Source organism: Salvelinus alpinus, chromosome 10, assembly GCF_045679555.1.
Source record: "Salvelinus alpinus chromosome 10, SLU_Salpinus.1, whole genome shotgun sequence".
In the NCBI taxonomy this organism is placed as follows: domain Eukaryota; kingdom Metazoa; phylum Chordata; class Actinopteri; order Salmoniformes; family Salmonidae; genus Salvelinus; species Salvelinus alpinus.
Genome location: NC_092095.1, coordinates 85270119 through 85291908, shown reverse-complemented (window position 1 = coordinate 85291908; position 21790 = coordinate 85270119).

Here is a 21790-nt window from a genome sequence, read left to right as displayed (position 1 = left end):
GAGAGAGAGAGAGGGAGAGAGAGAGAGAGAGAGAGAGAGAGAGAGAGAGAGAGAGAGAGAGAGAGAGAGAGAGAGAGAGAGGAGAGACAGAGAGAGGAGAGACAGAGACAGAGACAGAGAGAGAGAGAGAGAGAGAGAGAGAGAGAGAGACAGAGAGAGGAGAGACAGAGAGAGGAGAGAGAGAGAGGAGAGACAGAGAGAGGAGAGAGAGAGAGGAGAGACAGAGAGAGGGGACACAGAGAGAGGGGACACAGAGAGAGGAGAGACAGAGACAGAGAGAGAGAGAGAGAGAGAGAGAGAGAGAGAGAGAGAGAGAGAGAGAGAGAGAGAGAGAGAGAGAGAGAGAGAGAGAGAGAGAGAGAGACAGAGAGAGGAGAGACAGAGAGAGAGAGGATAGACATAGAGAGAGAGGAGAGACAGAGAGAGAGGAGAGAGAGAGAGAGGAGAGACAGAGAGAGGCGAGAGAGAGAGAGAGAGAGAGAGAGGAGAGACAGAGAGAGGAGAGACAGAGAGAGGAGAGACAGAGAGAGGAGAGACAGAGAGAGGGCGAGAGAGAGACAGAGAGAGGAGAGACAGAGAGAGGGCGAGAGCGAGACAGAGAGAGGAGAGACAGAGATAGGCGAGAGACAGAGAAAGAGAGAGGATATATATATAGAGAGAGATGTGATAAAGGACTACCTTTAGGGGTGTGTACTGTATCCTCTCTAAGATATCAGACAGGATCTACAGGGTTGAATGACTATGAGAGACATAACCCCTGACTTCACTATTTAACCAGAGATAGACTAGTACAGTACAGTATATAACCCCTGACTTCACTATTTAACCAGAGATAGACTAGTACAGTACAGTATATAACCCCTGACTTCACTATTTAACCAGAGATAGACTAGTACAGTATATAACCCCTGACTTCACTATTTAACCAGAGATAGACTAGTACAGTACAGTATATAACCCCTGACTTCACTATTTAACCAGAGATAGACTAGTACAGTACAGTATATAACCCCTGACTTCACTAGTTAACCAGAGATAGACTAGTACAGTACAGTATATAACCCCTGACTTCACTATTTAACCAGAGATAGACTAGTACAGTATATAACCCCTGACTTCACTATTTAACCAGAGATAGACTAGTACAGTATATAACCCCTGACTTCACTAGTTAACCAGAGATAGACTAGTACAGTATATAACCCCTGGCTTCACTATTTAACCAGAGATAGACTAGTACAGTATATAACCCCTGGCTTCACTATTTAACCAGAGATAGACTAGTACAGTATATAACCCCTGACTTCACTATTTAACCAGAGATAGACTAGTACAGTACAGTATATAACCCCTGGCTTCACTATTTAACCAGAGATAGACTAGTACAGTATATAACCCCTGACTTCACTATTTAACCAGAGATAGACTAGTACAGTATATAACCCCTGACTTCACTATTTAACCAGAGATAGACTAGTACAGTACAGTATATAACCCCTGACTTCACTATTTAACCAGAGATAGACTAGTACAGTACAGTATATAACCCCTGACTTCACTATTTAACCAGAGATAGACTAGTACAGTACAGTATATAACCCCTGACTTCACTATTTAACCAGAGATAGACTAGTACAGTACAGTATATAACCCCTGACTTCACTATTTAACCAGAGATAGACTAGTACAGTACAGTATATAACCCCTGACTTCACTATTTAACCAGAGATAGACTAGTACAGTATATAACCCCTGACTTCACTATTTAACCAGAGATAGACTAGTACAGTACAGTATATAACCCCTGACTTCACTAGTTAACCAGAGATAGACTAGTACAGTACAGTATATAACCCCTGACTTCACTATTTAACCAGAGATAGACTAGTACAGTATATAACCCCTGACTTCACTATTTAACCAGAGATAGACTAGTACAGTACAGTATATAACCCCTGACTTCACTATTTAACCAGAGATAGACTAGGACAGTACAGTATATAACCCCTGACTTCACTATTTAACCAGAGATAGACTAGTACAGTATATAACCCCTGACTTCACTATTTAACCAGAGATAGACTAGTACAGTACAGTATATAACCCCTGACTTCACTATTTAACCAGAGATAGACTAGTACAGTACAGTATATAACCCCTGACTTCACTATTTAACCAGAGATAGACTAGTACAGTACAGTATATAACCCCTGACTTCACTAGTTAACCAGAGATAGACTAGTACAGTATATAACCCCTGGCTTCACTATTTAACCAGAGATAGACTAGTACAGTATATAACCCCTGGCTTCACTAGTTAACCAGAGATAGACTAGTACAGTACAGTATATAACCCCTGGCTTCACTATTTAACAAGAGATAGAATAGTACAGTACAGTATATAACCCCTGGCTTCACTATTTAACCAGAGATACACTAGTACATTACAGTATATAACCCCTGGCTTCACTATTTAACCAGAGATAGACTAGTACAGTATATAACCCCTGACTTCACTATTTAACCAGAGATAGACTAGTACAGTATATAACCCCTGACTTCACTATTTAACCAGAGATAGACTAGTACAGTACAGTATATAACCCCTGACTTCACTAGTTAACCAGAGATAGACTAGTACAGTATATAACCCCTGGCTTCACTATTTAACCAGAGATAGACTAGTACAGTATATAACCCCTGGCTTCACTAGTTAACCAGAGATAGACTAGTACAGTACAGTATATAACCCCTGGCTTCACTATTTAACAAGAGATAGACTAGTACAGTACAGTATATAACCCCTGGCTTCACTATTTAACCAGAGATACACTAGTACAGTACAGTATATAACCCCTGGCTTCACTATTTAACCAGAGATAGACTAGTACAGTATATAACCCCTGACTTCACTATTTAACCAGAGATAGACTAGTACAGTATATAACCCCTGACTTCACTATTTAACCAGAGATAGACTAGTACAGTACAGTATATAACCCCTGGCTTCACTATTTAACCAGAGATATACTAGTACAGTACAGTATATAACCCCTGCCTTCACTATTTAACCAGAGATAGACTAGTACAGTATATAACCCCTGACTTCACTATTTAACCAGAGATAGACTAGTACAGTATATAACCCCTGACTTCACTATTTAACCAGAGATAGACTAGTACAGTACAGTATATAACCCCTGACTTCACTATTTAACCAGAGATAGACTAGTACAGTATATAACCCCTGACTTCACTATTTAACCAGAGATAGACTAGTACAGTACAGTATATAACCCCTGACTTCACTAGTTAACCAGAGATAGACTAGTACAGTACAGTATATAACCCCTGACTTCACTATTTAACCAGAGATAGACTAGTACAGTATATAACCCCTGACTGCACTATTTAACCAGAGATAGACTAGTACAGTATATAACCCCTGACTTCACTATTTAACCAGAGATAGACTAGTACAGTACAGTATATAACCCCTGACTGCACTATTTAACCAGAGATAGACTAGTACAGTATATAACCCCTGACTTCACTAGTTAACCAGAGATAGACTAGTACAGTATATAACCCCTGACTTCACTATTTAACCAGAGATAGACTAGTACAGTACAGTATATAACCCCTGACTTCACTATTTAACCAGAGATAGACTAGTACAGTACAGTATATAACCCCTGACTTCACTATTTAACCAGAGATAGACTAGTACAGTACAGTATATAACCCCTGACTTCACTATTTAACCAGAGATAGACTAGTACAGTACAGTATATAACCCCTGACTTCACTATTTAACCAGAGATAGACTAGTACAGTACAGTATATAACCCCTGACTTCACTATTTAACCAGAGATAGACTAGTACAGTATATAACCCCTGACTTCACTATTTAACCAGAGATAGACTAGTACAGTATATAACCCCTGACTTCACTATTTAACCAGAGATAGACTAGTACAGTATATAACCCCTGACTTCACTATTTAACCAGAGATATACTAGTACAGTACAGTATATAACCCCTGGCTTCACTATTTAACCAGAGATAGACTAGTACAGTATATAACCCCTGACTTCACTATTTAACCAGAGATAGACTAGTACAGTACAGTATATAACCCCTGACTTCACTATTTAACCAGAGATAGACTAGTACAGTACAGTATATAACCCCTGACTTCACTAGTTAACCAGAGATAGACTAGTACAGTACAGTATATAACCCCTGACTTCACTATTTAACCAGAGATAGACTAGTACAGTATATAACCCCTGACTTCACTATTTAACCAGAGATAGACTAGTACAGTATATAACCCCTGACTTCACTAGTTAACCAGAGATAGACTAGTACAGTATATAACCCCTGGCTTCACTATTTAACCAGAGATAGACTAGTACAGTATATAACCCCTGGCTTCACTATTTAACCAGAGATAGACTAGTACAGTATATAACCCCTGACTTCACTATTTAACCAGAGATAGACTAGTACAGTACAGTATATAACCCCTGGCTTCACTATTTAACCAGAGATAGACTAGTACAGTATATAACCCCTGACTTCACTATTTAACCAGAGATAGACTAGTACAGTACAGTATATAACCCCTGACTTCACTATTTAACCAGAGATAGACTAGTACAGTACAGTATATAACCCCTGACTTCACTATTTAACCAGAGATAGACTAGTACAGTACAGTATATAACCCCTGACTTCACTATTTAACCAGAGATAGACTAGTACAGTACAGTATATAACCCCTGACTTCACTATTTAACCAGAGATAGACTAGTACAGTACAGTATATAACCCCTGACTTCACTATTTAACCAGAGATAGACTAGTACAGTACAGTATATAACCCCTGACTTCACTATTTAACCAGAGATAGACTAGTACAGTATATAACCCCTGACTTCACTATTTAACCAGAGATAGACTAGTACAGTACAGTATATAACCCCTGACTTCACTAGTTAACCAGAGATAGACTAGTACAGTACAGTATATAACCCCTGACTTCACTATTTAACCAGAGATAGACTAGTACAGTATATAACCCCTGACTTCACTATTTAACCAGAGATAGACTAGTACAGTACAGTATATAACCCCTGACTTCACTATTTAACCAGAGATAGACTAGGACAGTACAGTATATAACCCCTGACTTCACTATTTAACCAGAGATAGACTAGTACAGTATATAACCCCTGACTTCACTATTTAACCAGAGATAGACTAGTACAGTACAGTATATAACCCCTGACTTCACTATTTAACCAGAGATAGACTAGTACAGTACAGTATATAACCCCTGACTTCACTATTTAACCAGAGATAGACTAGTACAGTACAGTATATAACCCCTGACTTCACTAGTTAACCAGAGATAGACTAGTACAGTATATAACCCCTGGCTTCACTATTTAACCAGAGATAGACTAGTACAGTATATAACCCCTGGCTTCACTAGTTAACCAGAGATAGACTAGTACAGTACAGTATATAACCCCTGGCTTCACTATTTAACAAGAGATAGACTAGTACAGTACAGTATATAACCCCTGGCTTCACTATTTAACCAGAGATACACTAGTACATTACAGTATATAACCCCTGGCTTCACTATTTAACCAGAGATAGACTAGTACAGTATATAACCCCTGACTTCACTATTTAACCAGAGATAGACTAGTACAGTATATAACCCCTGACTTCACTATTTAACCAGAGATAGACTAGTACAGTACAGTATATAACCCCTGACTTCACTAGTTAACCAGAGATAGACTAGTACAGTATATAACCCCTGGCTTCACTATTTAACCAGAGATAGACTAGTACAGTATATAACCCCTGGCTTCACTAGTTAACCAGAGATAGACTAGTACAGTACAGTATATAACCCCTGGCTTCACTATTTAACAAGAGATAGACTAGTACAGTACAGTATATAACCCCTGGCTTCACTATTTAACCAGAGATACACTAGTACAGTACAGTATATAACCCCTGGCTTCACTATTTAACCAGAGATAGACTAGTACAGTATATAACCCCTGACTTCACTATTTAACCAGAGATAGACTAGTACAGTATATAACCCCTGACTTCACTATTTAACCAGAGATAGACTAGTACAGTACAGTATATAACCCCTGGCTTCACTATTTAACCAGAGATATACTAGTACAGTACAGTATATAACCCCTGCCTTCACTATTTAACCAGAGATAGACTAGTACAGTATATAACCCCTGACTTCACTATTTAACCAGAGATAGACTAGTACAGTATATAACCCCTGACTTCACTATTTAACCAGAGATAGACTAGTACAGTACAGTATATAACCCCTGACTTCACTATTTAACCAGAGATAGACTAGTACAGTATATAACCCCTGACTTCACTATTTAACCAGAGATAGACTAGTACAGTACAGTATATAACCCCTGGCTTCACTATTTAACCAGAGATAGACTAGTACAGTACTGTATATAACCCCTGACTTCACTAGTTAACCAGAGATAGACTAGTACAGTACAGTATATAACCCCTGACTTCACTAGTTAACCAGAGATAGACTAGTACAGTACAGTATATAACCCCTGACTTCACTAGTTAACCAGAGATAGACTAGTACAGTACAGTATATAACCCCTGACTTCACTATTTAACCAGAGATAGACTAGTACAGTATATAACCCCTGACTGCACTATTTAACCAGAGATAGACTAGTACAGTATATAACCCCTGACTTCACTATTTAACCAGAGATAGACTAGTACAGTACAGTATATAACCCCTGACTTCACTATTTAACCAGAGATAGACTAGTACAGTACAGTATATAACCCCTGACTGCACTATTTAACCAGAGATAGACTAGTACAGTATATAACCCCTGACATCACTAGTTAACCAGAGATAGACTAGTACAGTATATAACCCCTGACTTCACTATTTAACCAGAGATAGACTAGTACAGTACAGTATATAACCCCTGACTTCACTATTTAACCAGAGATAGACTAGTACAGTACAGTATATAACCCCTGACTTCACTATTTAACCAGAGATAGACTAGTACAGTACAGTATATAACCCCTGACTTCACTATTTAACCAGAGATAGACTAGTACAGTACAGTATATAACCCCTGACTTCACTATTTAACCAGAGATAGACTAGTACAGTACAGTATATAACCCCTGACTTCACTATTTAACCAGAGATAGACTAGTACAGTATATAACCCCTGACTTCACTATTTAACCAGAGATAGACTAGTACAGTATATAACCCCTGACTTCACTATTTAACCAGAGATATACTAGTACAGTACAGTATATAACCCCTGGCTTCACTATTTAACCAGAGATAGACTAGTACAGTATATAACCCCTGGCTTCACTAGTTAACCAGAGATAGACTAGTACAGTACAGTATATAACCCCTGACTTCACTATTTAACCAGAGATAGACTAGTACAGTACAGTATATAACCCCTGACTTCACTATTTAACCAGAGATAGACTAGTACCGTATATAACCCCTGACTTCACTATTTAACCAGAGATAGACTAGTACAGTACAGTATATAACCCCTGACTTCACTATTTAACCAGAGATAGACTAGTACAGTACAGTATATAACCCCTGACTTCACTATTTAACCAGAGATAGACTAGTACAGTATATAACCCCTGACTTCACTATTTAACCAGAGATAGACTAGTACAGTATATAACCCCTGACTTCACTATTTAACCAGAGATATACTAGTACAGTACAGTATATAACCCCTGGCTTCACTATTTAACCAGAGATAGACTAGTACAGTATATAACCCCTGGCTTCACTAGTTAACCAGAGATAGACTAGTACAGTACAGTATATAACCCCTGATTTCACTATTTAACCAGAGATAGACTAGTACAGTACAGTATATAACCCCTGACTTCACTATTTAACCAGAGATAGACTAGTACAGTATATAACCCCTGACTTCACTATTTAACCAGAGATAGACTAGTGCAGTATATAACCCCTGACTTCACTATTTAACCAGAGATAGACTAGTACAGTACAGTATATAACCCCTGACTTCACTATTTAACCAGAGATAGACTAGTACAGTACAGTATATAACCCCTGACTTCACTATTTAACCAGAGATAGACTAGTACAGTATATAACCCCTGACTTCACTATTTAACCAGAGATAGACTAGTACAGTATATAACCCCTGACTTCACTATTTAACCAGATATAGACTAGTACAGTACAGTATATAACCCCTGACTTCACTATTTAACCAGAGATAGACTAGTACAGTATATAACCCCTGACTTCACTATTTAACCAGATATAGACTAGTACAGTACAGTATATAACCCCTGACTTCACTATTTAACCAGAGATAGACTAGTACAGTATATAGCCCCTGACTTCACTATTTAACCAGAGATAGACTAGTACAGTACAGTATATAACCCCTGACTTCACTATTTAACCAGAGATAGACTAGTACAGTATATAACCCCTGACTTCACTATTTAACCAGAGATAGACTAGTACAGTACATTATATAACCCCTGACTTCACTATTTAACCAGAGATAGACTAGTACAGTATATAACCCCTGGCTTCACTATTTAACCAGAGATAGACTAGTACAGTATATAACCCCTGACTTCACTATTTAACCAGAGATAGACTAGTACAGTATATAACCCCTGACTTCACTATTTAACCAGATATAGACTAGTACAGTACAGTATATAACCCCTGGCTTCACTATTTAACCAGAGATAGACTAGTACAGTATATAGCCCCTGACTTCACTAGTTAACCAGAGATAGACTAGTACAGTATATAACCCCTGACTTCACTATTTAACCAGAGATAGACTAGTACAGTATATAACCCCTGACTTCACTATTTAACCAGAGATAGACTAGTACAGTATATAACCCCTGGCTTCACTAGTTAACCAGAGATAGACTAGTACAGTATATAACCCCTGGCTTCACTATTTAACCAGAGATAGACTAGTACAGTACAGTATATAGCCCCTGACTTCACTATTTAACCAGAGATAGACTAGTACAGTATATAACCCCTGACTTCACTATTTAACCAGAGATAGACTAGTACAGTATATAACCCCTGGCTTCACTATTTAACCAGAGATAGACTAGTACAGTATATAACCCCTGACTTCACTATTTAACCAGAGATAGACTAGTACAGTACAGTATATAACCCCTGACTTCACTATTTAACCAGAGATAGACTAGTACAGTACAGTATATAACCCCTGACTTCACTATTTAACCAGAGATAGACTAGTACAGTATATAACCCCTGACTTCACTATTTAACCAGAGATAGACTAGTACAGTACAGTATATAACCCCTGACTTCACTATTTAACCAGAGATAGACTAGGACAGTACAGTATATAACCCCTGACTTCACTATTTAACCAGAGATAGACTAGTACAGTATATAACCCCTGACTTCACTATTTAACCAGAGATAGACTAGTACAGTACAGTATATAACCCCTGACTTCACTATTTAACCAGAGATAGACTAGTACAGTACAGTATATAACCCCTGACTTCACTATTTAACCAGAGATAGACTAGTACAGTACAGTATATAACCCCTGACTTCACTAGTTAACCAGAGATAGACTAGTACAGTATATAACCCCTGGCTTCACTATTTAACCAGAGATAGACTAGTACAGTATATAACCCCTGGCTTCACTAGTTAACCAGAGATAGACTAGTACAGTACAGTATATAACCCCTGGCTTCACTATTTAACAAGAGATAGACTAGTACAGTACAGTATATAACCCCTGGCTTCACTATTTAACCAGAGATACACTAGTACATTACAGTATATAACCCCTGGCTTCACTATTTAACCAGAGATAGACTAGTACAGTATATAACCCCTGACTTCACTATTTAACCAGAGATAGACTAGTACAGTATATAACCCCTGACTTCACTATTTAACCAGAGATAGACTAGTACAGTATATAACCCCTGACTTCACTATTTAACCAGAGATATACTAGTACAGTACAGTATATAACCCCTGGCTTCACTATTTAACCAGAGATAGACTAGTACAGTATATAACCCCTGGCTTCCCTAGTTAACCAGAGATAGACTAGTACAGTACAGTATATAACCCCTGGCTTCACTATTTAACAAGAGATAGACTAGTACAGTACAGTATATAACCCCTGGCTTCACTATTTAACCAGAGATACACTAGTACAGTACAGTATATAACCCCTGGCTTCACTATTTAACCAGAGATAGACTAGTACAGTATATAACCCCTGACTTCACTATTTAACCAGAGATAGACTAGTACAGTATATAACCCCTGACTTCACTATTTAACCAGAGATAGACTAGTACAGTACAGTATATAACCCCTGGCTTCACTATTTAACCAGAGATATACTAGTACAGTACAGTATATAACCCCTGCCTTCACTATTTAACCAGAGATAGACTAGTACAGTATATAACCCCTGACTTCACTATTTAACCAGAGATAGACTAGTACAGTATATAACCCCTGACTTCACTATTTAACCAGAGATAGACTAGTACAGTACAGTATATAACCCCTGACTTCACTATTTAACCAGAGATAGACTAGTACAGTATATAACCCCTGACTTCACTATTTAACCAGAGATAGACTAGTACAGTACAGTATATAACCCCTGGCTTCACTATTTAACCAGAGATAGACTAGTACAGTACTGTATATAACCCCTGACTTCACTAGTTAACCAGAGATAGACTAGTACAGTACAGTATATAACCCCTGACTTCACTAGTTAACCAGAGATAGACTAGTACAGTACAGTATATAACCCCTGACTTCACTAGTTAACCAGAGATAGACTAGTACAGTACAGTATATAACCCCTGACTTCACTATTTAACCAGAGATAGACTAGTACAGTATATAACCCCTGACTTCACTATTTAACCAGAGATAGACTAGTACAGTACAGTATATAACCCCTGACTTCACTATTTAACCAGAGATAGACTAGTACAGTACAGTATATAACCCTGACTTCACTATTTAACCAGAGATAGACTAGTACAGTATATAACCCCTGACTTCACTAGTTAACCAGAGATAGACTAGTACAGTATATAACCCCTGACTTCACTATTTAACCAGAGATAGACTAGTACAGTACAGTATATAACCCCTGACTTCACTATTTAACCAGAGATAGACTAGTACAGTACAGTATATAACCCCTGACTTCACTATTTAACCAGAGATAGACTAGTACAGTACAGTATATAACCCCTGACTTCACTATTTAACCAGAGATAGACTAGTACAGTACAGTATATAACCCCTGACTTCACTATTTAACCAGAGATAGACTAGTACAGTACAGTATATAACCCCTGACTTCACTATTTAACCAGAGATAGACTAGTACAGTATATAACCCCTGACTTCACTATTTAACCAGAGATAGACTAGTACAGTATATAACCCCTGACTTCACTATTTAACCAGAGATATACTAGTACAGTACAGTATATAACCCCTGGCTTCACTATTTAACCAGAGATAGACTAGTACAGTATATAACCCCTGGCTTCACTAGTTAACCAGAGATAGACTAGTACAGTACAGTATATAACCCCTGACTTCACTAGTTAACCAGAGATAGACTAGTACAGTACAGTATATAACCCCTGACTTCACTATTTAACCAGAGATAGACTAGTACCGTATATAACCCCTGACTTCACTATTTAACCAGAGATAGACTAGTACAGTACAGTATATAACCCCTGACTTCACTATTTAACCAGAGATAGACTAGTACAGTACAGTATATAACCCCTGACTTCACTATTTAACCAGAGATAGACTAGTACAGTACAGTATATAACCCCTGACTTCACTATTTAACCAGAGATAGACTAGTACAGTATATAACCCCTGACTTCACTATTTAACCAGAGATAGACTAGTACAGTATATAACCCCTGACTTCACTATTTAACCAGAGATATACTAGTACAGTACAGTATATAACCCCTGGCTTCACTATTTAACCAGAGATAGACTAGTACAGTATATAACCCCTGGCTTCACTAGTTAACCAGAGATAGACTAGTACAGTACAGTATATAACCCCTGATTTCACTATTTAACCAGAGATAGACTAGTACAGTACAGTATATAACCCCTGACTTCACTATTTAACCAGAGATAGACTAGTACAGTATATAACCCCTGACTTCACTATTTAACCAGAGATAGACTAGTGCAGTATATAACCCCTGACTTCACTATTTAACCAGAGATAGACTAGTACAGTACAGTATATAACCCCTGACTTCACTATTTAACCAGAGATAGACTAGTACAGTACAGTATATAACCCCTGGCTTCACTCGTTAACCAGAGATAGACTAGTACAGTACAGTATATAACCCCTGACTTCACTATTTAACCAGAGATAGACTAGTACAGTACAGTATATAACCCCTGGCTTCACTATTTAACCAGAGATATACTAGTACAGTACAGTATATAACCCCTGCCTTCACTATTTAACCAGAGATAGACTAGTACAGTATATAACCCCTGACTTCACTATTTAACCAGAGATAGACTAGTACAGTATATAACCCCTGACTTCACTATTTAACCAGAGATAGACTAGTACAGTACAGTATATAACCCCTGACTTCACTATTTAACCAGAGATAGACTAGTACAGTATATAACCCCTGACTTCACTATTTAACCAGAGATAGACTAGTACAGTACAGTATATAACCCCTGGCTTCACTATTTAACCAGAGATAGACTAGTACAGTACTGTATATAACCCCTGACTTCACTAGTTAACCAGAGATAGACTAGTACAGTACAGTATATAACCCCTGACTTCACTAGTTAACCAGAGATAGACTAGTACAGTACAGTATATAACCCCTGACTTCACTAGTTAACCAGAGATAGACTAGTACAGTACAGTATATAACCCCTGACTTCACTATTTAACCAGAGATAGACTAGTACAGTATATAACCCCTGACTTCACTATTTAACCAGAGATAGACTAGTACAGTACAGTATATAACCCCTGACTTCACTATTTAACCAGAGATAGACTAGTACAGTACAGTATATAACCCTGACTTCACTATTTAACCAGAGATAGACTAGTACAGTATATAACCCCTGACTTCACTAGTTAACCAGAGATAGACTAGTACAGTATATAACCCCTGACTTCACTATTTAACCAGAGATAGACTAGTACAGTACAGTATATAACCCCTGACTTCACTATTTAACCAGAGATAGACTAGTACAGTACAGTATATAACCCCTGACTTCACTATTTAACCAGAGATAGACTAGTACAGTACAGTATATAACCCCTGACTTCACTATTTAACCAGAGATAGACTAGTACAGTACAGTATATAACCCCTGACTTCACTATTTAACCAGAGATAGACTAGTACAGTACAGTATATAACCCCTGACTTCACTATTTAACCAGAGATAGACTAGTACAGTATATAACCCCTGACTTCACTATTTAACCAGAGATAGACTAGTACAGTATATAACCCCTGACTTCACTATTTAACCAGAGATATACTAGTACAGTACAGTATATAACCCCTGGCTTCACTATTTAACCAGAGATAGACTAGTACAGTATATAACCCCTGGCTTCACTAGTTAACCAGAGATAGACTAGTACAGTACAGTATATAACCCCTGACTTCACTAGTTAACCAGAGATAGACTAGTACAGTACAGTATATAACCCCTGACTTCACTATTTAACCAGAGATAGACTAGTACCGTATATAACCCCTGACTTCACTATTTAACCAGAGATAGACTAGTACAGTACAGTATATAACCCCTGACTTCACTATTTAACCAGAGATAGACTAGTACAGTACAGTATATAACCCCTGACTTCACTATTTAACCAGAGATAGACTAGTACAGTACAGTATATAACCCCTGACTTCACTATTTAACCAGAGATAGACTAGTACAGTATATAACCCCTGACTTCACTATTTAACCAGAGATAGACTAGTACAGTATATAACCCCTGACTTCACTATTTAACCAGAGATATACTAGTACAGTACAGTATATAACCCCTGGCTTCACTATTTAACCAGAGATAGACTAGTACAGTATATAACCCCTGGCTTCACTAGTTAACCAGAGATAGACTAGTACAGTACAGTATATAACCCCTGATTTCACTATTTAACCAGAGATAGACTAGTACAGTACAGTATATAACCCCTGACTTCACTATTTAACCAGAGATAGACTAGTACAGTATATAACCCCTGACTTCACTATTTAACCAGAGATAGACTAGTGCAGTATATAACCCCTGACTTCACTATTTAACCAGAGATAGACTAGTACAGTACAGTATATAACCCCTGACTTCACTATTTAACCAGAGATAGACTAGTACAGTACAGTATATAACCCCTGGCTTCACTCGTTAACCAGAGATAGACTAGTACAGTACAGTATATAACCCCTGACTTCACTATTTAACCAGAGATAGACTAGTACAGTACAGTATATAACCCCTGACTTCACTATTTAACCAGAGATAGACTAGTACAGTATATAACCCCTGACTTCACTATTTAACCAGAGATAGACTAGTACAGTATATAACCCCTGACTTCACTATTTAACCAGATATAGACTAGTACAGTACAGTATATAACCCCTGACTTCACTATTTAACCAGAGATAGACTAGTACAGTATATAACCCCTGACTTCACTATTTAACCAGATATAGACTAGTACAGTACAGTATATAACCCCTGACTTCACTATTTAACCAGAGATAGACTAGTACAGTATATAGCCCCTGACTTCACTATTTAACCAGAGATAGACTAGTACAGTACAGTATATAACCCCTGACTTCACTATTTAACCAGAGATAGACTAGTACAGTATATAACCCCTGACTTCACTATTTAACCAGAGATAGACTAGTACAGTACATTATATAACCCCTGACTTCACTATTTAACCAGAGATAGACTAGTACAGTATATAACCCCTGGCTTCACTATTTAACCAGAGATAGACTAGTACAGTATATAACCCCTGACTTCACTATTTAACCAGAGATAGACTAGTACAGTACAGTATATAACCCCTGACTTCACTATTTAACCAGAGATAGACTAGTACAGTACAGTATATAACCCCTGGCTTCACTCGTTAACCAGAGATAGACTAGTACAGTACAGTATATAACCCCTGACTTCACTATTTAACCAGAGATAGACTAGTACAGTACAGTATATAACCCCTGACTTCACTATTTAACCAGAGATAGACTAGTACAGTATATAACCCCTGACTTCACTATTTAACCAGAGATAGACTAGTACAGTATATAACCCCTGACTTCACTATTTAACCAGATATAGACTAGTACAGTACAGTATATAACCCCTGACTTCACTATTTAACCAGAGATAGACTAGTACAGTATATAACCCCTGACTTCACTATTTAACCAGATATAGACTAGTACAGTACAGTATATAACCCCTGACTTCACTATTTAACCAGAGATAGACTAGTACAGTATATAGCCCCTGACTTCACTATTTAACCAGAGATAGACTAGTACAGTACAGTATATAACCCCTGACTTCACTATTTAACCAGAGATAGACTAGTACAGTATATAACCCCTGACTTCACTATTTAACCAGAGATAGACTAGTACAGTACATTATATAACCCCTGACTTCACTATTTAACCAGAGATAGACTAGTACAGTATATAACCCCTGGCTTCACTATTTAACCAGAGATAGACTAGTACAGTATATAACCCCTGACTTCACTATTTAACCAGAGATAGACTAGTACAGTATATAACCCCTGACTTCACTATTTAACCAGATATAGACTAGTACAGTACAGTATATAACCCCTGGCTTCACTATTTAACCAGAGATAGACTAGTACAGTATATAGCCCCTGACTTCACTAGTTAACCAGAGATAGACTAGTACAGTATATAACCCCTGACTTCACTATTTAACCAGAGATAGACTAGTACAGTATATAACCCCTGACTTCACTATTTAACCAGAGATAGACTAGTACAGTATATAACCCCTGGCTTCACTAGTTAACCAGAGATAGACTAGTACAGTATATAACCCCTGGCTTCACTATTTAACCAGAGATAGACTAGTACAGTACAGTATATAGCCCCTGACTTCACTATTTAACCAGAGATAGACTAGTACAGTATATAACCCCTGACTTCACTATTTAACCAGAGATAGACTAGTACAGTATATAACCCCTGGCTTCACTATTTAACCAGAGATAGACTAGTACAGTATATAACCCCTGACTTCACTATTTAACCAGAGATAGACTAGTACAGTACAGTATATAACCCCTGACTTCACTATTTAACCAGAGATAGACTAGTACAGTACAGTATATAACCCCTGACTTCACTATTTAACCAGAGATAGACTAGTACAGTACAGTATATAACCCCCGACTTCACTATTTAACCAGAGATAGACTAGTACAGTATATAACCCCTGACTTCACTATTTAACCAGAGATAGACTAGTACAGTACAGTATATAACCCCTGACTTCACTATTTAACCAGAGATAGACTAGTACAGTACAGTATAACCCCTGACTTCACTATTTAACCAGAGATAGACTAGTACAGTATATAACCCCTGACTTCACTATTTAACCAGAGATAGACTAGTACAGTATATAACCCCTGACTTCACTATTTAACCAGAGATAGACTAGTACAGTACAGTATATAACCCCTGACTTCACTATTTAACCAGAGATAGACTAGTACAGTACAGTATATAACCCCTGACTTCACTATTTAACCAGAGATAGACTAGTACAGTACAGTATATAACCCCTGACTTCACTATTTAACCAGAGATAGACTAGTACAGTACAGTATATAACCCCTGACTTCACTATTTAACCAGAGATAGACTAGTACAGTATATAACCCCTGACTTCACTATTTAACCAGAGATAGACTAGTACAGTATATAACCCCTGACTTCACTATTTAACCAGAGATAGACTAGTACAGTATATAACCTCTGACTTCACTATTTAACCAGATATAGACTATTACAGTACAGTATATAACCCCTGACTTCACTATTTAACCAGAGATAGACTAGTACAGTATATAGCCCCTGACTTCACTATTTAACCAGAGATAGACTAGTACAGTATATAACCCCTGACTTCACTATTTAACCAGAGATAGACTAGTACAGTATATAACCCCTGACTTCACTATTTAACCAGAGATAGACTAGTACAGTACAGTATATAACCCCTGACTTCACTATTTAACCAGAGATAGACTAGTACAGTACAGTATATAACCCCTGACTTCACTATTTAACCAGAGATAGACTAGTACAGTACAGTATATAACCCCTGACTTCACTATTTAACCAGAGATAGACTAGTACAGTATATAACCCCTGACTTCACTATTTAACCAGAGATAGACTAGTACAGTATATAACCCCTGACTTCACTATTTAACCAGAGATAGACTAGTACAGTATATAACCCCTGACTTCACTATTTAACCAGATATAGACTAGTACAGTACAGTATATAACCCCTGACTTCACTATTTAACCAGAGATAGACTAGTACAGTATATAACCCCTGACTTCACTATTTAACCAGAGATAGACTAGTACAGTATATAGCCCCTGACTTCACTATTTAACCAGAGATAGACTAGTACAGTACAGTATATAACCCCTGACTTCACTATTTAACCAGAGATAGACTAGTACAGTATATAACCCCTGACTTCACTATTTAACCAGAGATAGACTAGTACAGTACATTATATAACCCCTGACTTCACTATTTAACCAGAGATAGACTAGTACAGTACATTATATAACCCCTGGCTTCACTATTTAACCAGAGATAGACTAGTACAGTATATAACCCCTGGCTTCACTATTTAACCAGAGATAGACTAGTACAGTATATAACCCCTGGCTTCACTATTTAACCAGAGATAGACTAGTACAGTATATAACCCCTGACTTCACTATTTAACCAGAGATAGACTAGTACAGTATATAACCCCTGACTTCACTATTTAACCAGAGATAGACTAGTACAGTATATAACCCCTGGCTTCACTATTTAACCAGAGATAGACTAGTACAGTATATAACCCCTGACTTCACTATTTAACCAGAGATAGACTCGTACAGTATATAACCCCTGACTTCACTATTTAACCAGATATAGACTAGTACAATACAGTATATAACCCCTGGCTTCACTATTTAACCAGAGATAGACTAGTACAGTATATAGCCCCTGACTTCACTAGTTAACCAGAGATAGACTAGTACAGTATATAACCCCTGACTTCACTATTTAACCAGAGATAGACTAGTACAGTATATAACCCCTGACTTCACTATTTAACCAGAGATAGACTAGTACAGTATATAACCCCTGGCTTCACTAGTTAACCAGAGATAGACTAGTACAGTATATAACCCCTGACTTCACTATTTAACCAGATATAGACTAGTACAGTACAGTATATAACCCCTGGCTTCACTATTTAACCAGATATAGACTAGTACAGTACAGTATATAACCCCTGACTTCACTATTTAACCAGAGATAGACTAGTACAGTATATAACCCCTGACTTCACTATTTAACCAGAGATAGACTAGTACAGTACAGTATATAACCCCTGATTTCACTATTTAACCAGAAATAGACTAGTACAGTACAGTATATAACCCCTGACTTCACTATTTAACCAGATATAGACTAGTACAGTACAGTATATAACCCCTGACTTCACTATTTAACCAGAGATAGACTAGTACAGTATATAACCCCTGGCTTCACTATTTAACCAGAGATAGACTAGTACAGTACAGTATATAGCCCCTGACTTCACTATTTAACCAGAGATAGACTAGTACAGTACAGTATATAACCCCTGACTTCACTATTTAACCAGATATAGACTAGTACAGTACAGTATATAACCCCTGGCTTCACTATTTAACCAGAGATAGACTAGTACAGTACAGTATATAACCCCTGGCTTCACTATTTAACCAGAGATAGACTAGTACAGTATATAGCCCCTGACTTCACTAGTTAACCAGAGATAGACTAGTACAGTATATAACCCCTGACTTCACTATTTAACCAGAGATAGACTAGTACAGTATATAACCCCTGACTTCACTATTTAACCAGAGATAGACTAGTACAGTATATAACCCCTGGCTTCACTAGTTAACCAGAGATAGACTAGTACAGTACAGTATATAGCCCCTGACTTCACTATTTAACCAGAGATAGACTAGTACAGTACAGTATATAACCCCTGACTTCACTATTTAACCAGAGATAGACTAGTACAGTATATAACCCCTGACTTCACTATTTAACCAGAGATAGACTAGTACAGTACATTATATAACCCCTGACTTCACTATTTAACCAGAGATAGACTAGTACAGTATATAACCCCTGGCTTCACTATTTAACCAGAGATAGACTAGTACAGTATATAACCCCTGACTTCACTATTTAACCAGAGATAGACTAGTACAGTATATAACCCCTGACTTCACTATTTAACCAGAGATAGACTAGTACAGTATATAACCCCTGGCTTCACTATTTAACCAGAGATAGACTAGTACAGTATATAACCCCTGACTTCACTATTTAACCAGAGATAGACTAGTACAGTATATAACCCCTGACTTCACTATTTAACCAGAAATAGACTAGTACAGTACAGTATATAACCCCTGACTTCACTATTTAACCAGATATAGACTAGTACAGTACAGTATATAACCCCTGACTTCACTATTTAACCAGAGATAGACTAGTACAGTATATAACCCCTGGCTTCACTATTTAACCAGAGATAGACTAGTACAGTACAGTATATAGCCCCTGACTTCACTATTTAACCAGAGATAGACTAGTACAGTACAGTATATAACCCCTGGCTTCACTATTTAACCAGAGATAGACTAGTACAGTACAGTATATAACCCCTGGCTTCACTATTTAACCAGAGATAGACTAGTACAGTATATAGCCCCTGACTTCACTAGTTAACCAGAGATAGACTAGTACAGTATATAACCCCTGACTTCACTATTTAACCAGAGATAGACTAGTACAGTATATAACCCCTGACTTCACTATTTAACCAGAGATAGACTAGTACAGTATATAACCCCTGGCTTCACTAGTTAACCAGAGATAGACTAGTACAGTATATAACCCCTGGCTTCACTATTTAACCAGAGATAGACTAGTAAGGTACAGTATATAGCCCCTGACTTCACTATTTAACCAGAGATAGACTAGTACAGTATATAACCCCTGACTTCACTATTTAACCAGAGATAGACTAGTACAGTATATAACCCCTGGCTTCACTATTTAACCAGAGATAGACTAGTACAGTATATAACCCCTGACTTCACTATTTAACCAGAGATAGACTAGTACAGTACAGTATATAACCCCTGACTTCACTATTTAACCAGAGAGAGACTAGTACAGTACAGTATATAACCCCTGACTTCACTATTTAACCAGAGATAGACTAGTACAGTACAGTATATAACCCCCGAATTCACTATTTAACCAGAGATAGACTAGTACAGTATATAACCCCTGACTTCACTATTTAACCAGAGATAGACTAGTACAGTACAGTATATAACCCCTGACTTCACTATTTAACCAGAGATAGACTAGTACAGTACAGTATAACCCCTGACTTCACTATTTAACCAGAGATAGACTAGTACAGTATATAACCCCTGACTTCACTATTTAACCAGAGATAGACTAGTACAGTATATAACCCCTGACTTCACTATTTAACCAGAGATAGACTAGTACAGTACAGTATATAACCCCTGACTTCACTATTTAACCAGAGATAGACTAGTACAGTACAGTATATAACCCCTGACTTCACTATTTAACCAGAGATAGACTAGTACAGTACAGTATATAACCCCTGACTTCACTATTTAACCAGAGATAGACTAGTACAGTACAGTATATAACCCCTGACTTCACTATTTAACCAGAGATAGACTAGTACAGTATATAACCCCTGACTTCACTATTTAACCAGAGATAGACTAGTACAGTATATAACCCCTGACTTCACTATTTAACCAGAGATAGACTAGTACAGTATATAACCTCTGACTTCACTATTTAACCAGATATAGACTAGTACAGTACAGTATATAACCCCTGACTTCACTATTTAACCAGAGATAGACTAGTACAGTATATAACCCCTGACTTCACTATTTAACCAGATATAGACTAGTACAGTACAGTATATAACCCCTGACTTCACTATTTAACCAGAGATAGACTAGTACAGTATATAGCCCCTGACTTCACTATTTAACCAGAGATAGACTAGTACAGTACAGTATATAACCCCTGACTTCACTATTTAACCAGAGATAGACTAGTACAGTATATAACCCCTGACTTCACTATTTAACCAGAGATAGACTAGTACAGTACAGT